Below are 13788 nucleotides of genomic sequence, written 5' to 3' on the forward strand. Positions count from 1 at the left end.
CACATCAAAAGCAAGATGTTAACCTTCCCTGGGTCTTTCCTGGGTCATCTCGCCTGCTGTTCCCCAGCCTTGACTCAAGATTTGCCCAGGCATACATTCCCGTCAGTTCATGATTGCATTCAAACCCTAAATTTACCGAGGTTAAATATTTACTAATCTGGTTTAGTGTGCAGCTGTCATGTTGAAATCAATAACAGATTGGTGATATTATGCTTGCTATGCCAGCAGGTGCCTCTCCCGTAAATTAGATACTTACGTCAACAAAACCCAATAGCAGTCAGATGGTAGCCTTCATTATTACAGATTCGAAGTTCCCTACGTACACTCTGACCCGATGCCATTTGCAGTGTGGCACCGATAACTGCTGCAGCAGTGCGAGGCAATTCCTTGGATTAATCACTGCGCTACGAAGGCACAAAGGTAAGAGATTTGGTGTTTCATGCTATTTGCAAAAAGAGAAACAGATGTATGGACAAGGTTTTTGCCTAGAGAATTCTACTGTATGACTCTGCATGAGGTTTTCTCATTTCTGTTGCGGCTGGGTAGCATAGCTGTCAACTTTCCCCTTTTTTAAAGGGAAATTCCCTTATTCTGAATAGGATTCCTCGCAAGAAAAGGGAAAAGTTGACAGCTATGTTGGGTAGTGCAAGACCAGCAGGATGCACCCAACTCATCGAGACTTTACTCCAGCTCTCATAGGCTGCCTCTGCGATCATCACCATACACACCTGTGACAGCCCATTCAAAGAAGAAATCTTTGGTAGACCCCCTACTCTGGATACTTCCTGGGAAGAAAAAAGCATCCAAAGTAGGGGTCTACCCAAGCTTTCCTGCTGTCCCTGTTACATAAGAGTATGAGGGTTCTCAATCTTTAAATGCAAATGATATAGGGCAGAAATCAGGAACCTGTGATCTTCCAAATATTGTTGGATTCCATCTCTCATCAGCTCCAGCTGGCACAGCTGATGGTCAGGAATGATGGGAGATGGAGTGCAACAACAGCTGGAGGACCACAGGTTCCCCATCCCTGATACAGTGGTGCCTCGGGTTACAGACGCTTCAGGTTACAGGCTCCGCTAACCCAGAAATAGTACCTCAGGTTAAGAACTTTGCTTCAGGATGAGAACAGAAATTGTGCTCCGGCGGCACGGCAGCAGCAGGAGGCCCCATTAGCTAAAGTGGTGCTTCAGGTTAAGAACAGTTTCAGATTAAGAACGGACCTCCGGAACGAATTAAGTACTTAACTGGAGGTACCACTGTACAGGGATACCGAGCTATATTTGTGACGATGCAGCCAGGATACACAAAGAAGGTGTCATACATATCAGGTGTCATCTGTAAGCAGGGTGCCAGCATGAATAAAATATGGGGGGACAGGTAAACCCCACACCACATAATCGATCACATGACACAGCACTCACACACCATTTGAATGGCAATACCCATCGGCTGGGGGAGGGGGCTGGCCCCCTCAAATATTTTATGGGCGGAGCGAAGGGATCTCAGCCCCTAGGAGTTGGCTCCTATGTCTGTGAGATAAATATACATAGGTAAATAAAAAGTAAATACAGTGGTACCTTGGGATACGGATGCATCAGGTTACAGATGCTTCAGGTTACAGATTGCGTGGTGATACCCGCCCCCACCCCAAATGGAATAAATGAAGACACAGACGCCAGAATTTAGGTTAATTGGCGTAAAATGGCCACAACTTTATTGATTACAGGTAAGAGTGGTATTGGCCTTAGGCATTGGCCCTAACAGACTATCCGGTCTAACCGGGAAGGGTTAAGCACCAACAGGGGGAGCCCCCCGAGATGCACATCCGTAGGCGCTCCCCAAGGGGTTACCGCTCGGGGGCGCGCTTTAGGCCCTAGCCTCCGTAGGTTTCGGACGAGGTGACGTCCCCCGGAGTCCTTTAACGAACTACCCTTCAAGGATTGGGGGAGGTGATGGCGAACCTCCCCCCCGACCACATTTGCATGACAATACCCCGGCCAATGCCTAACCGCCAAAACCAAGAAGTTGTGACGTTTTGCTACGAGGTAGGCGAAAAAACCAAGTGGCTTCAAAATTCAGCCAATTAGCCAAATGGAAAAAATTCCTACCAGGCCCCTTGCGGCGACCAGCCGAAGCCCATAGCAAAGTCCAAAGCATACCTAAAAGGCGGGTGGGTGGGAAACTGCGGCTGGTGAAGCGGAGGAAAAGGGGCGAGCCCAGGCTGCCCTGACCTTAAGTGCCCTCCACTGGGCCCGCCCCCCGTGCCCGCCCATTGGCTGGCGCTGCCGGGCATGAATAATGGAATCACTAAATCCCGCGGGGCTGGGGGCGTGAGCCCGCAACCCCCCCCCTTAACTTGGGAGTGGCTTTCCACTAACCCAGAAATAGTACCTCGGGTTAAGTACTTTGCTTCAGGATGAGAACAGAAATCGCATGATGGCAGCGGGAGGCCCCATTAGCTAAAGTGGTACCTCAGGTTAAGAACAGTTTCAGGTTAAGAACGGACCTCCAGAATGAATTAAGTTCTTAACCTGAGGTACCACTGTACACTGATTCATGGGCCACTATGGTTGTGACAAATACATTCCAAATACCATTACATTTGTCCATATATAATTTCCATCTGAAAGTGATCTGTTCATGGGATGCAAGCATTGGCATGTCATCTATCCATTGATCGAAGGAGGCCGTCCATCACAAGGAAAAACATGCATACTTCCCCATACAACCTTGCAACAAGAATATGGCATCTGCTGCTGAATTTTGCCGTGTTTTCTTTTGACAAACCAAGGGGAAATGGCCAGCGACTCAATGCCACCTGGAAGCTGGAATGTAGAAATCTAGTGCCTAAAGCTTTACAATGGAGGGGTTGCTGCTGCTATCAAGAGCACTGTGTGTTAACAGGAAGGGAAGGAGGAACCTGAAAGACATATCACACAAGCTTTCCTCAGCCTGATACCCTCCAGATATTTTTGGACCACATCCCTGTCCCATCATCCCTGCCCACTGGCCATCCTGGCTGAGTCTGATGGGAACTGGAATCCAGCAACACCTGAGAGACACCTGGTTGTGGAAGACTGTGCGGCAGAATCTCAACAAAGACAAAGGCCCGTATCTGAAAGGACAGGCTAAATTGAAAACCAATCTTAGAAGAACCTGAAATTGAGTCTGCATAATTTATGGTGAACTTTAATGGGCTCTTTTTCTCTAGGTGGCGTGAAGTCACTGAAATGAAATACATTTGTGGCAAGGATTATTTAACTGCTTTGCAATTTAAATTAAACCATGATATATGTCTCAGAAATATCCATTTTACTTGTGTCTGTTTAGCAGGCCTCTGTTTTATTATTTATTAGCTTAAAAGGTTTTAATTTTAACTTTCAATTTAAAAATTCAGAGTGGTTTATAATAAATCTGTTGTATCAGATGGGCATGGGATTATACTTAGGATTCTTGTGTTTCCCTTCTTTCTTCCTTCCTTGCTCTGGTTCTTTATTATTATTTTGAAGTACATTAGTTTTGCCCTCAAATCTATAATGATTACTGGGGAAGGAATAAAGGAACATCTTCTAATATGATTTACATTATTCAGGTATGTTAACAGAGCATGAACACAGTAAGTTTAGACACTCCTTTTATTATACACCCTTGGATGCCATTTAATATGCTTTCCCTCCTGGAATCATAAAATCATAGAACTGTAGATTTGGAAGGGACCACAAAGGTCATTCCCTGCAGTTCAGGAATCTTTTTGCCCAATGTGGGACTTGAACCCATTACCCTGAGATTAAAAGTCTCAAACTATACCAACGGAGCTCTCCCTATCCAACAGCATTGCCTTATATAGGCTTCTGACTATAAATGGAATGGCCTGAACTTCAGTTATGAGGACCACATGGGAGATGGCTTGGATGGGAGTTGGATGTACATTTGATACTATATGCGAGATACCCTCCACCATAAGTGGTATCTCTCAGGGACCGTGCTGAGGAGGGCTGCACTGAGGAGGAATGGCGGGAGCCTCCCCTGCTCCTGATCAGGATCCTGAATCTTCCCAGGAGCAGGAGGACAGTATAAATTCGGAAGAGTGGCTTGCAGAAGGACATAGTTCAGAAGGCAGAAGCTGGGATGTACAGTGGTACCTCAGGTTACAGACGCTTCAGGTTACAGATGCTTCAGGTTACAGACTCCGCTAACCCAGAAATAGTACCTCGGGTTAAGAACTTTGCTTCAGGATGAGAACAGAAATTGTGCTCCGGCGGCGCAGCAATAGCTGGAGGCCCCATTAGCTAAAGTGGTGCTTCAGGTTAAGAACAGTTTCAGGTTAAGAATTGACCTCCGGAATGAATTAAGTTCTTAACCTGAGGTACCACTGTACTGGAGGGGGGACAACTAAGAGGAGAAGCACTGGGGGAGAGAGAGAGTTAACAGACACACTGTCTCTGGAAAGTGTCCATCCACTCAGCCCAAGGTCAAGAAGAGCAGATAAGGTGGCAGCACAGGAAAGCACAGTGGTTGTGAGATCAGGTTACAAGATGCGGTAGTGACGTGGGGTAATAGGGAGGAAGTGGGTGCACCTTCATTCCTAGGAAATGGATTCTTTGTTCCCTCGCTGTGATCATTAAAGCTTCTAACTGGTAAGAAGGCTCTTTTTGCTTTGTTCTGCTTATCTTCTGCCAAAGTGGGGAGGAAGCCTATTCCCTGAAGCCTGACATATCCATTGCCAATGACGGGAACGTTGTTGTTGTTGCTTAGTCATGTCCAACTCTTCGTGACCCCATGGACCAGAGCACGTTAGGCACTCCTGTCTTCCACTGCCTCCCGCAGTTTGGTCAAACTCATGCTGGTAGTTTCAAGATCACTTTCCAACCATCTCGTTCTCTGCCGTCTCCTTCTCCTTGTGCCCTCCATCTTTCCCAACATCAGGGTCTTTTCCAGGGAGTCTTCTCTTCTCATGAGGTGGCCAAAGTATTGGAGCCTCAGCTTCATGATCTGTCCTTCCAGTGAGCACTCAGGGCTGATTTCCTTAAGAATTGAAAGGTTTGATCTTCTTGCAGTCCATGGGACTCTCAAAAGTCTCCTCCAGCACCATAATTCAAAAGCATCAATTCTTCAGTGATCAGCCTTCTTTATGGTCCAGCTCTCACTTCCATACATCACTACTGGGAAAAGCATAGCTTTAACTATACAGACCTTTGTTGGCAAAGTGATGTATCTGCTTTTTAAGATGCTGTCTAGGTTTGTCATTGCTTTTCATCCAAGAAGCAAGCGTCTTTTAATTTTGTGGCTGCTGTCACTATCTGCAGTGATCAGGGAGTGAGCCCAAGAAAGTAAAATCTCTCACTGCCTCCATTTCTTCCCCTTCTATTTGCAAGGAGGTGATGGGCCCAGTGGCCATGATCTTAGTTTTTTTGATGATGAGCTTCAGACCATATTTTGCGCTCTACTCTTTCACCCTCATTAAAACTTTCTTTTAATTCCTCCTCACTTTCTGCCATCAAGGTTGTGTCATCTGCATATCTGAGGTTGTTGATATTTCTTCCGGCAATCTTGATTCTGGCTTGGGATTCATCCAGCCCAGCCTTTCACATGATGAATTCTGCATATAAGCAGGGAAACAATATACAGCCTTGTCGTACTCCTTTCCCAATTTTGAACCAATCAGTTGTTCCATATCCAGTTCTAACTGTAGCTTTTTGTCCCACATGGATCACTGCCTTGCCGTGGCGAAGGGGCTTGAATAACTCAGAGAAGCTATGAGCTATGCCGTGCAGGGCCACCCAAGATGGACAGGTCATAGTGGAGAGTTTTGACCAAACGTGATCCACCTGGAGCAGAAACCGGCAAGCCACTCCAGTATCCCTGCCAAGAAGACTCCATGGACAAAGATAACAGACGGAAACATTATTGACTGCATTTAGTCTCACTGCATTTGGAAGTTCCACACTTAAACTGCTGATAATTTCAAAGAGGATTAACTCTTGATATACTAATTGATGGGCAAAACAATACAACCCCATGATCGAGAGGTGCCCTCTGCCCAGCTCCACCAGTGTGAAGGGTCCTGCTCCACCTGTAGAAAGATGAGTAGAAGCCGCTGTCAACAGTATGCCTATTACCAGTAGCCTCATGTATGCTGCCTCCATAGCTCACAGATCTAGTGGGATTTGAGACCAAATGGTTCATTCCTACTGCACAAATTTATCAGGTGGCAGAGATAGCAAAAAAAAATTCTCAGCTTCAACACAAAGTGGCCTGAAAAATCCAGGCATTTCAAGTCACCAGAAACAGATGAGTATCTGAAAAAGCATATTGGGGGGAAATTCTGCATGTGTTCTCCAAATGCTACAGGCTCCCTGAAGGATCTTCAGCACAGCAAACATTTGATGTCTAGGCTGATTTTCTTATAAAAACAATTGGGTGAAACAAAAGGGGGGGATTCCTGAGCTACTCTGCATTTTTGCTGCATGGAACCATCCGTGTGCTTTCAGGAATTTCCATTCATGGCTATTTTGAACATTCACACACTAACGAAAGCATCTGTGAAATGCTACTGCTATGGAATGCAAGCAGGAAAACTATACAAGATGCAGGGCCTGTCAGAAAACAGTCAAATCAATAAAACTACTTCCATTTCTTGGTGTGTGTGTGTGTTTCTTTGTGGCTGGTTAGCTGTTTTCCCTGTGTAAAGGTCAGAGGGGGCAGGGTTTCTGTTGAGGCAGGGGATTAGCTGTGGGAGGAGCTTATCAGAGTCTGAAGGGCAGCAGTTGAAGAAGGAGCAAAAAGGGTTTTCTTGTGTGTGTGTGTTTCTTTGTGGCTGGTTAGCTGTTTTCCCTGTGTAAAGGTCAGAGGGGGCAGGGTTTCTGTTGAGGCAGGGGATTAGCTGTGGGAGGAGCTTATCAGAGTCTGAAGGGCAGCGGCGCGCGCCTAGCGGCGCGCGCAGTTATACCCATCTTTTAGATTTAGGGGAGCTAGTCTCAAACGTTTGTGGGGGGAGATCTAGGTGTTTTTTTGTGTGGGGGAAGTTATTTGTCCTGTCTTCAAGCTTTTTATGATGGAGGACCTCTGTAGCCAACCCCAACGACACGATCTCAAGATGGAAGGGGAGGGAACAGCTGCAGTCGCCTGCGATTCCTGCGCAATGTTTGCCATCTTGCCAAAGGTTGCAGGCAGCTTTACCTGCAGCAATTGCATGTTGATTGCTCTCTTAAAAGACAAAGTCCAGCAACTGGAGGAACGTGTAGCTACGCTCCAAAGAATTAGAGAGCTGGAGCTCTTCTTGGAAGCAACAGAGCACACCGTCTCCACCAAGGAGGAGACAGGGGACTCCCCTGAGAAGGCGTCTAGTTCACCAACACAGGAGCCAGATATATGGAGAAACGTGACTCAAAGAAGTAGGAGGCCCAGGGTTCACTCTGATTGCTTAGAAATACACAATCGCTTTGAGGTCCTCTCCCCTAGCATGGAAGACGAAGAGCAGACTCCATTTGAGGATCTCTCCCTCATTACAGTCGATCAGGTATATGAAGACGAGCAGCAAAGTCAGTCCTCAGGGAATGTGCAGGCGACCTTGGAACGGACAGCTCACGGAAGAACCCCGACCAAACCCAAGAGGAGGCGTGTAGTGGTGATAGGGGATTCCCTACTGAGGGGAACAGAAGCAGTGATCTGTGGGCCTGACAAGATGTCTCGAGAAGTGTGTTGTCTCCCCGGGGCTAAGATCCAAGATGTAACTGAACGACTGCAAGGAATCATAAAACCCACTGACAAATACCCCTTCCTCTTGGTTCATGTGGGAACCAATGACACTGCAAGCAATAGCCTCCAGAAGATCAAAAGAGACTATGAGGCTCTCGGCAGGAAATTGAAGCAACTAAATGCACAAATTGTCATCTCATCTGTCCTCCCAGTTGAACGACGTGGCCCAGGGAGAGAGGGGAAAATAGTGGAAGTGAACAGCTGGCTTCGCAAATGGTGTAAACAGGAACGGTTTGGATTCTTAGATCACGGACTGCAGTTTCTTGAAGATGGACTTCTGGCAAGTGATGGGCTGCACCTCACAACGGTTGGGAGAAATGTTTTTGCCAAAAATCTCAGAAACCTCATCAGGAGGGCTTTAAACTGACTAATGTGGGGGAGGGAGACAGTGCTCCTGAAGGTAGGAGCCTATCAATTAATGAAGATGATCATCCAAATGTCATAGACCAAATGGAGAAAACAGCACACGGACCTAGTGGTGGGAGGAAAAAATCCTTAAATAAGAGACACGGGGGAATGAGTAATGGACTTCAATGTCTGTACACTAATGCGCAAAGCATGGGAAATAAACAAGATGAGCTTGAGCTCTTGGTACAGCAAACTAAATATGACATAATAGGCATCACTGAAACCTGGTGGGATAAGTCCCACGATTGGAATGTAATAATGGGGGGATACAATCTATTTCAGAGAAACAGACCAGACAAGAAAGGAGGAGGAGTGGCGTTATATGTCAGGGATGTGTATACCTGTGAAGAGATCCAAGATTTAGATCCTCAAAGCCAAAGTGAGAGCATTTGGGTCAAAATTAAGGGAGAGAAGAATAACAGAGACCTCATTGTGGGAGTTTACTATAGATCCCCAAGCCAAACGGAGGACATAGATGATGCCTTCCTGGAACAGATGGCCAAGCATGCAAAAGGAAGGGAGATAGTAGTAATGGGGGACTTCAATTACCCGGATATTTGTTGGACGTCAAACTCAGCCAAGAGCATAAGGTCAAACAGATTCCTCACTGGCCTTGCAGACAACTTCATTGTCCAGAAAGTGGGAGAAGCAACAAGAGGAACAGCCATTTTAGATCTGGTCCTAACCAATGTTGATGACCTGGTTAGTGGGGTAGAAGTGGAAGGATCATTAGGCGCGAGTGATCATGCTCTTCTGAAGTTTACTATACAGCGGAAAGGAGCAGCCAAGCATACTAGGACTCAATTTCTTGACTTTAAGAAAGCCGACTTCATAAAACTTAGGGAAGTGCTGGGTGAGATCCCATGGACAACAATACTAAAAGGAAAGGGAATTCATGATGGCTGGGAGTTTGTTAAGAGGGAGATAGTAAAAGCACAACGTCAGGCAATACCAATGAGACGGAAACATGGAAGGTGCCTAAAGAAGCCAGGGTGGCTATCTAAAGAACTTTTAACTGAATTAAGATTAAAAAAGGATGTGTACAAAAAATGGAAAAGGGGGGAAACCACCAAAGAGGAATTCAAACAAATAGCCAGCACATGTAGACACAAAGTCAGAAAAGCTAAAGCACAGAATGAACTCAGGCTTGCTAGAGAGGTTAAAAGCAACAAAAAAGGCTTTTATGGGTATGTTCGTAGCAAAAGGAAGAACAAAGAAACTGTGGGGTCACTCAGAGGAGAAGATGGTGAAATGCAAACAGGGGACACAGAAAGGGCTGAACTACTCAATGCCTTCTTTGCCTCAGTCTTCTCTGATAAAGAAAACAATGCCCGACCTGAAGAATTTGGAGCAAATGATTCAGCAAAGGAAACACAGCCCAGAATAACTAAGGAGATAGTACAAGAATATTTGGCTAGTTTAGATGTATTCAAGTCTCCAGGGCCAGATGAACTGCATCCAAGAGTATTAAAAGAACTGGCAGATGTGATCTCAGAACCACTGGCAGTCATCTTTGAGAATTCCTGGAGAACAGGCGAAGTCCCGGCAGACTGGAGGAGGGCAAATGTTGTCCCTATTTTCAAAAAGGGGAAAAGAGAGGACCCAAATAATTACCGCCCAGTCAATCTGACATCAATAGCAGGGAAGATTCTGGAGCAGATCATTAAGCAAACAGTCTGTGAGCACCTAGAAAGGAATGCTGTGATCACCAATAGTCAGCATGGATTTCTGAAAAATAAGTCATGTCAGACTAACCTGATCTCGTTTTTTGACAGAATTACAAGCCTGGTAGATGAAGGGAACGCAGTGGATGTAGCCTACCTTGATTTCAGCAAGGCATTTGACAAGGTGCCCCATGATATTCTTGTAAAGAAGCTGGTAAAATGCGGTCTTGACTATGCTACCACTCAGTGGATTTGTAACTGGCTGACTGACCGAACCCAAAGGGTGCTCATCAATGGTTCCTCTTCATCCTGGAGAAGAGTGACTAGTGGGGTGCCACAGGGTTCTGTCTTGGGCCCGGTCTTATTCAACATCTTTATCAACGACTTGGATGATGGACTCAAGGGCATCCTGATCAAATTTGCAGATGACACCAAACTGGGAGGGGTGGCTAACACCCCAGAGGACAGGATCACACTTCAAAACGACCTTGACAGATTAGAGAACTGGGCAAAAATAAACAAGATGAATTTTAACAGGGAGAAATGTAAAGTATTGCACTTGGGCAAAAAAAATGAGAGGCACAAATACAAGATGGGTGACACCTGGCTTGAGAGCAGTACATGTGAAAAGGATCTAGGAGTCTTGGTTGACCACAAACTTGACATGAGCCAACAGTGTGACGCGGCAGCTAAAAAAGCCAATGCAATTCTGGGCTGCATCAATAGGAGTATAGCATCTAGATCAAGGGAAGTAATAGTGCCACTGTATTCTGCTCTGGTCAGACCTCACCTGGAGTACTGTGTCCAGTTCTGGGCACCACAGTTCAAGAAGGACACTGACAAACTGGAACGTGTCCAGAGGAGGGCAACCAAAATGGTCAAAGGCCTGGAAACGATGCCTTATGAGGAACGGCTAAGGGAGCTGGGCATGTTTAGCCTGGAGAAGAGGAGGTTAAGGGGTGATATGATAGCCATGTTCAAATATATAAAAGGATGTCACATAGAGGATGGAGAAAGGTTGTTTTCTGCTGCTCCGGAGAAGCGGACACGGAGCAATGGATCCAAACTACAAGAAAGAAGATTCCACCTAAACATTAGGAAGAACTTCCTGACAGTAAGAGCTGTTCGACAGTGGAATTTGCTGCCAAGGAGTGTGGTGGAGTCTCCTACTTTGGAGGTCTTTAAGCAGAGGCTTGACAACCATATGTCAGGAGTGCTCTGATGGTGTTTCCTGCTTGGCAGGGGGTTGGACTCGATGGCCCTTGTGGTCTCTTCCAACTCTATGATTCTATGATTCTATGATTCTTTCCCTCCTTCCATATATTATTATCAGGCCCCTTTTTTTTAAGCCAGTACTCACAAGAACTCAGGTGGGCGCCATTGCCATTATAAGAGAACAAGGGAGGCGTTCATGGTGAGTTCCAACACCTCTTTTTTCTAGAAAAATAACACTGATTGTTATTATTTATTTTCTCATTTAGTATACAACCCTTCACCCACAGATCTCAGAATGGTTCACAACATAAAAATATATATTATAATTTCAGCAAACTATCCAATGTAAAAATCAAAAACAGCGATATGCCAGTAGATGACACAGATAGAAAGAACAAGAGTGTTCCAATCCAGTTTGTTCAGATTTGAAAGCAGGGATGGGAAATGGGTTTCAGCCAGTGAGCCAAATCCTAATACCCCTCCCCCAATATCCATGTGGGCCACTTTGACAGGTGGGCAGAGCCTGCCAATCACCTGACATCGCCATGATGTCAGCCAAAGTCTTTACCTTTGCAGACCAGCTTTGTTTCAAGTCAGTCCACAAAGGGGAAATGTTCACTTGCCTGTCAGTTTTGAAATCAAGCTTCTTGGGCAAAGGAAGCATGGTTTGCTGCATGCCCACTTGGGGAGCTCTTGAACGGAGCCAATCCCAGTAAGGCTTGCATTGGGTGTGGAATACTTTAAAAGACCCTGACTGCAGACCTTGCTTGCCCAGGAACAACTGGGATTTGTTGAGATATGTGAATTGGGATATAGCATAATGTAAAGCAGAGACATCACCTTGCCAACAAAGGTCCGTATAGTAAAAGCTATGGTTTCCCAGTAGTGATGTATGGAAGTGAGAGCTCGACCATAAAGAAGGCTGATCACCGAAGAATTGATGCTTTTGAATTATGGTGCTGGAGGAGACTCTTGAGAGTCCCATGGACTGCAAGAAGAACAAACCTATCCATTCTGAAGAAAATCAGCCCTGAGTGCTCACTGGAAGGACAGATCGTGAAGCTGAGGCTCCAATACTTTGGCCACCTCATGAGAAGAGAAGACTCCCTGGAAAAGACCCTGATGCTGGGAAAGATGGAGGGCACAAGGAGAAGGGGACGACAGAGGACGAAATGGTTGGACAGTGTTCTCGAAGCTACCAGCATGAGTTTGACCAAACTGTGGGAGGCAGTGGAAGACAGGAGTGCCTGGCGTGCTCTGGTCCATGGGGTCACGAAGAGTCGGACACGACTAAACGACTAAACAACAACAACAACAACAAAAATTATGTCAGTTATGGAGTAGATGGGTGCAGCTTGGGGAAAGCGACCTGATGGGCCAAATTAGGATCCCTATGGGGCCTAATTGGCCCCACAGGTCAGGGTACCATACCACTTTTTTAAGGAAGGAAGGAAGGAAGGAAGGAAGGAAGGAAGGAAGGAAGGAAGAAAGAAAGAAAGAAAGAAAGAAAGAAAGAAAGAAAGAAAGAAAGAAAGAAAGACAATGCAAAATAGAAAAGAAATGGGACAGACTTAGGCAGAAGTGATATGGACTGAAAATAGGCCATATCATCTCCACCCATAGGTTCCCATATGTCGGGGTAGTCAACGTGGCTCCCTCCAGATGTTTTTGGACTATGACTCCCATCATCCCTGTCTATTTGCCATGCCTGTTGGTGCTGATGGGAGTTCTTGTTGGCTATTCCTACACTGTGCTGTTCCCAACAAACCCACCAAGATCTAATCAGCTGTTATTTTGTGTCATGTATTGGCACCGTCAATCCCATCCAGCTCACAGATTCAGCACACTCTTTTTAAGTATTTATTCCTTTAGGACTTAGAATTTAGGTGAAAACACACACCAATGTTTAAATTCCTGTCTTTTAACAGATTAAAAATAGCACAGTTCCAATGACTTTTTGGAGACCACAGAAAGGGACTGTAGTTAAGTCTTCACTAGTGATAAATGGCAGAATGCTCACCTCCTGCTTTCGTAGCATGTTTTAGCTAAAGCCAGCTGGTTGGTGCTAGCATCCAGCAGGGACATGGGAAAATCCCCTGAGGGCCTCATGCCTACTGGGTGGTGAGGAGCTCACAGAAGCAAAGCGAGAGAGATAATTCCCTCCCAGAAATATGTGTGCGTTGCTCATTCACATGCAAATGCCCTGGATGTTCTGTGAGCTCCCAGCAATTGTAGGGAATCGACACTGTCCTAATTTTGAGAGCTGGCTGTATTCATGGTGAGCCTTTGTGTTCATTTTCTATGAAGAATGTAATTATGTGTGTTTTCCATAGAGCAGACTGGCAACACAAGAGCCTCCATTCAGCAGAAAGCTTTCCATTAGGGCGTGAACAGATAAAGTCAGCCGTCAGGGCCAAGGAAACAGTGAGTCAGAATATATAGCAGCAATTGTTACGTAAGGCAGAGAGACGTGGAAAGAGTCATGAGTGTGTTCCTGTCAATCTCGGAGGATGAGGGTTTGCACATCAACTGGATATCAGGTGCGAGGGCTGCTTGGTAGCTCGTTCTGTGGTTGCCGGTAAATATTTGCACACTACATCAATGGAATGCCATGCATTTGGCTTGCATGTGCAACTCGCCTGGCCTATAAGCTGCCTGAGCTCAAGTTGGACTAAAAAAGCATGCACAACTAATGAGATCATGCTAGAATTTCACTTAAGGACCCACAGATGTAAAAATGGCC

At 45.7% G+C, this 13788-nt stretch overlaps 1 protein-coding gene across 1 annotated transcript in view; it reads left to right on the plus strand.

Annotated features, from left to right (window-relative positions):
• The first annotated feature begins 288 nt into the window (after window positions 1–288).
• The window catches only part of PALMD (palmdelphin), a 64983-nt gene continuing 51483 nt past the window's right edge, over window positions 289–13788 (plus strand). Inside the window, exon 1 of the mRNA XM_082227918.1 lies at window positions 289–420. The gene's annotated coding sequence lies outside the window, so the exon portion shown is untranslated. The remainder of the gene's footprint in view (window positions 421–13788) is intronic.

The sequence above is a fragment of the Podarcis vaucheri genome, assembly GCF_965113315.1.
Source record: "Podarcis vaucheri genome assembly, chromosome: 6".
NCBI classification, from domain to species: domain Eukaryota; kingdom Metazoa; phylum Chordata; class Lepidosauria; order Squamata; family Lacertidae; genus Podarcis; species Podarcis vaucheri.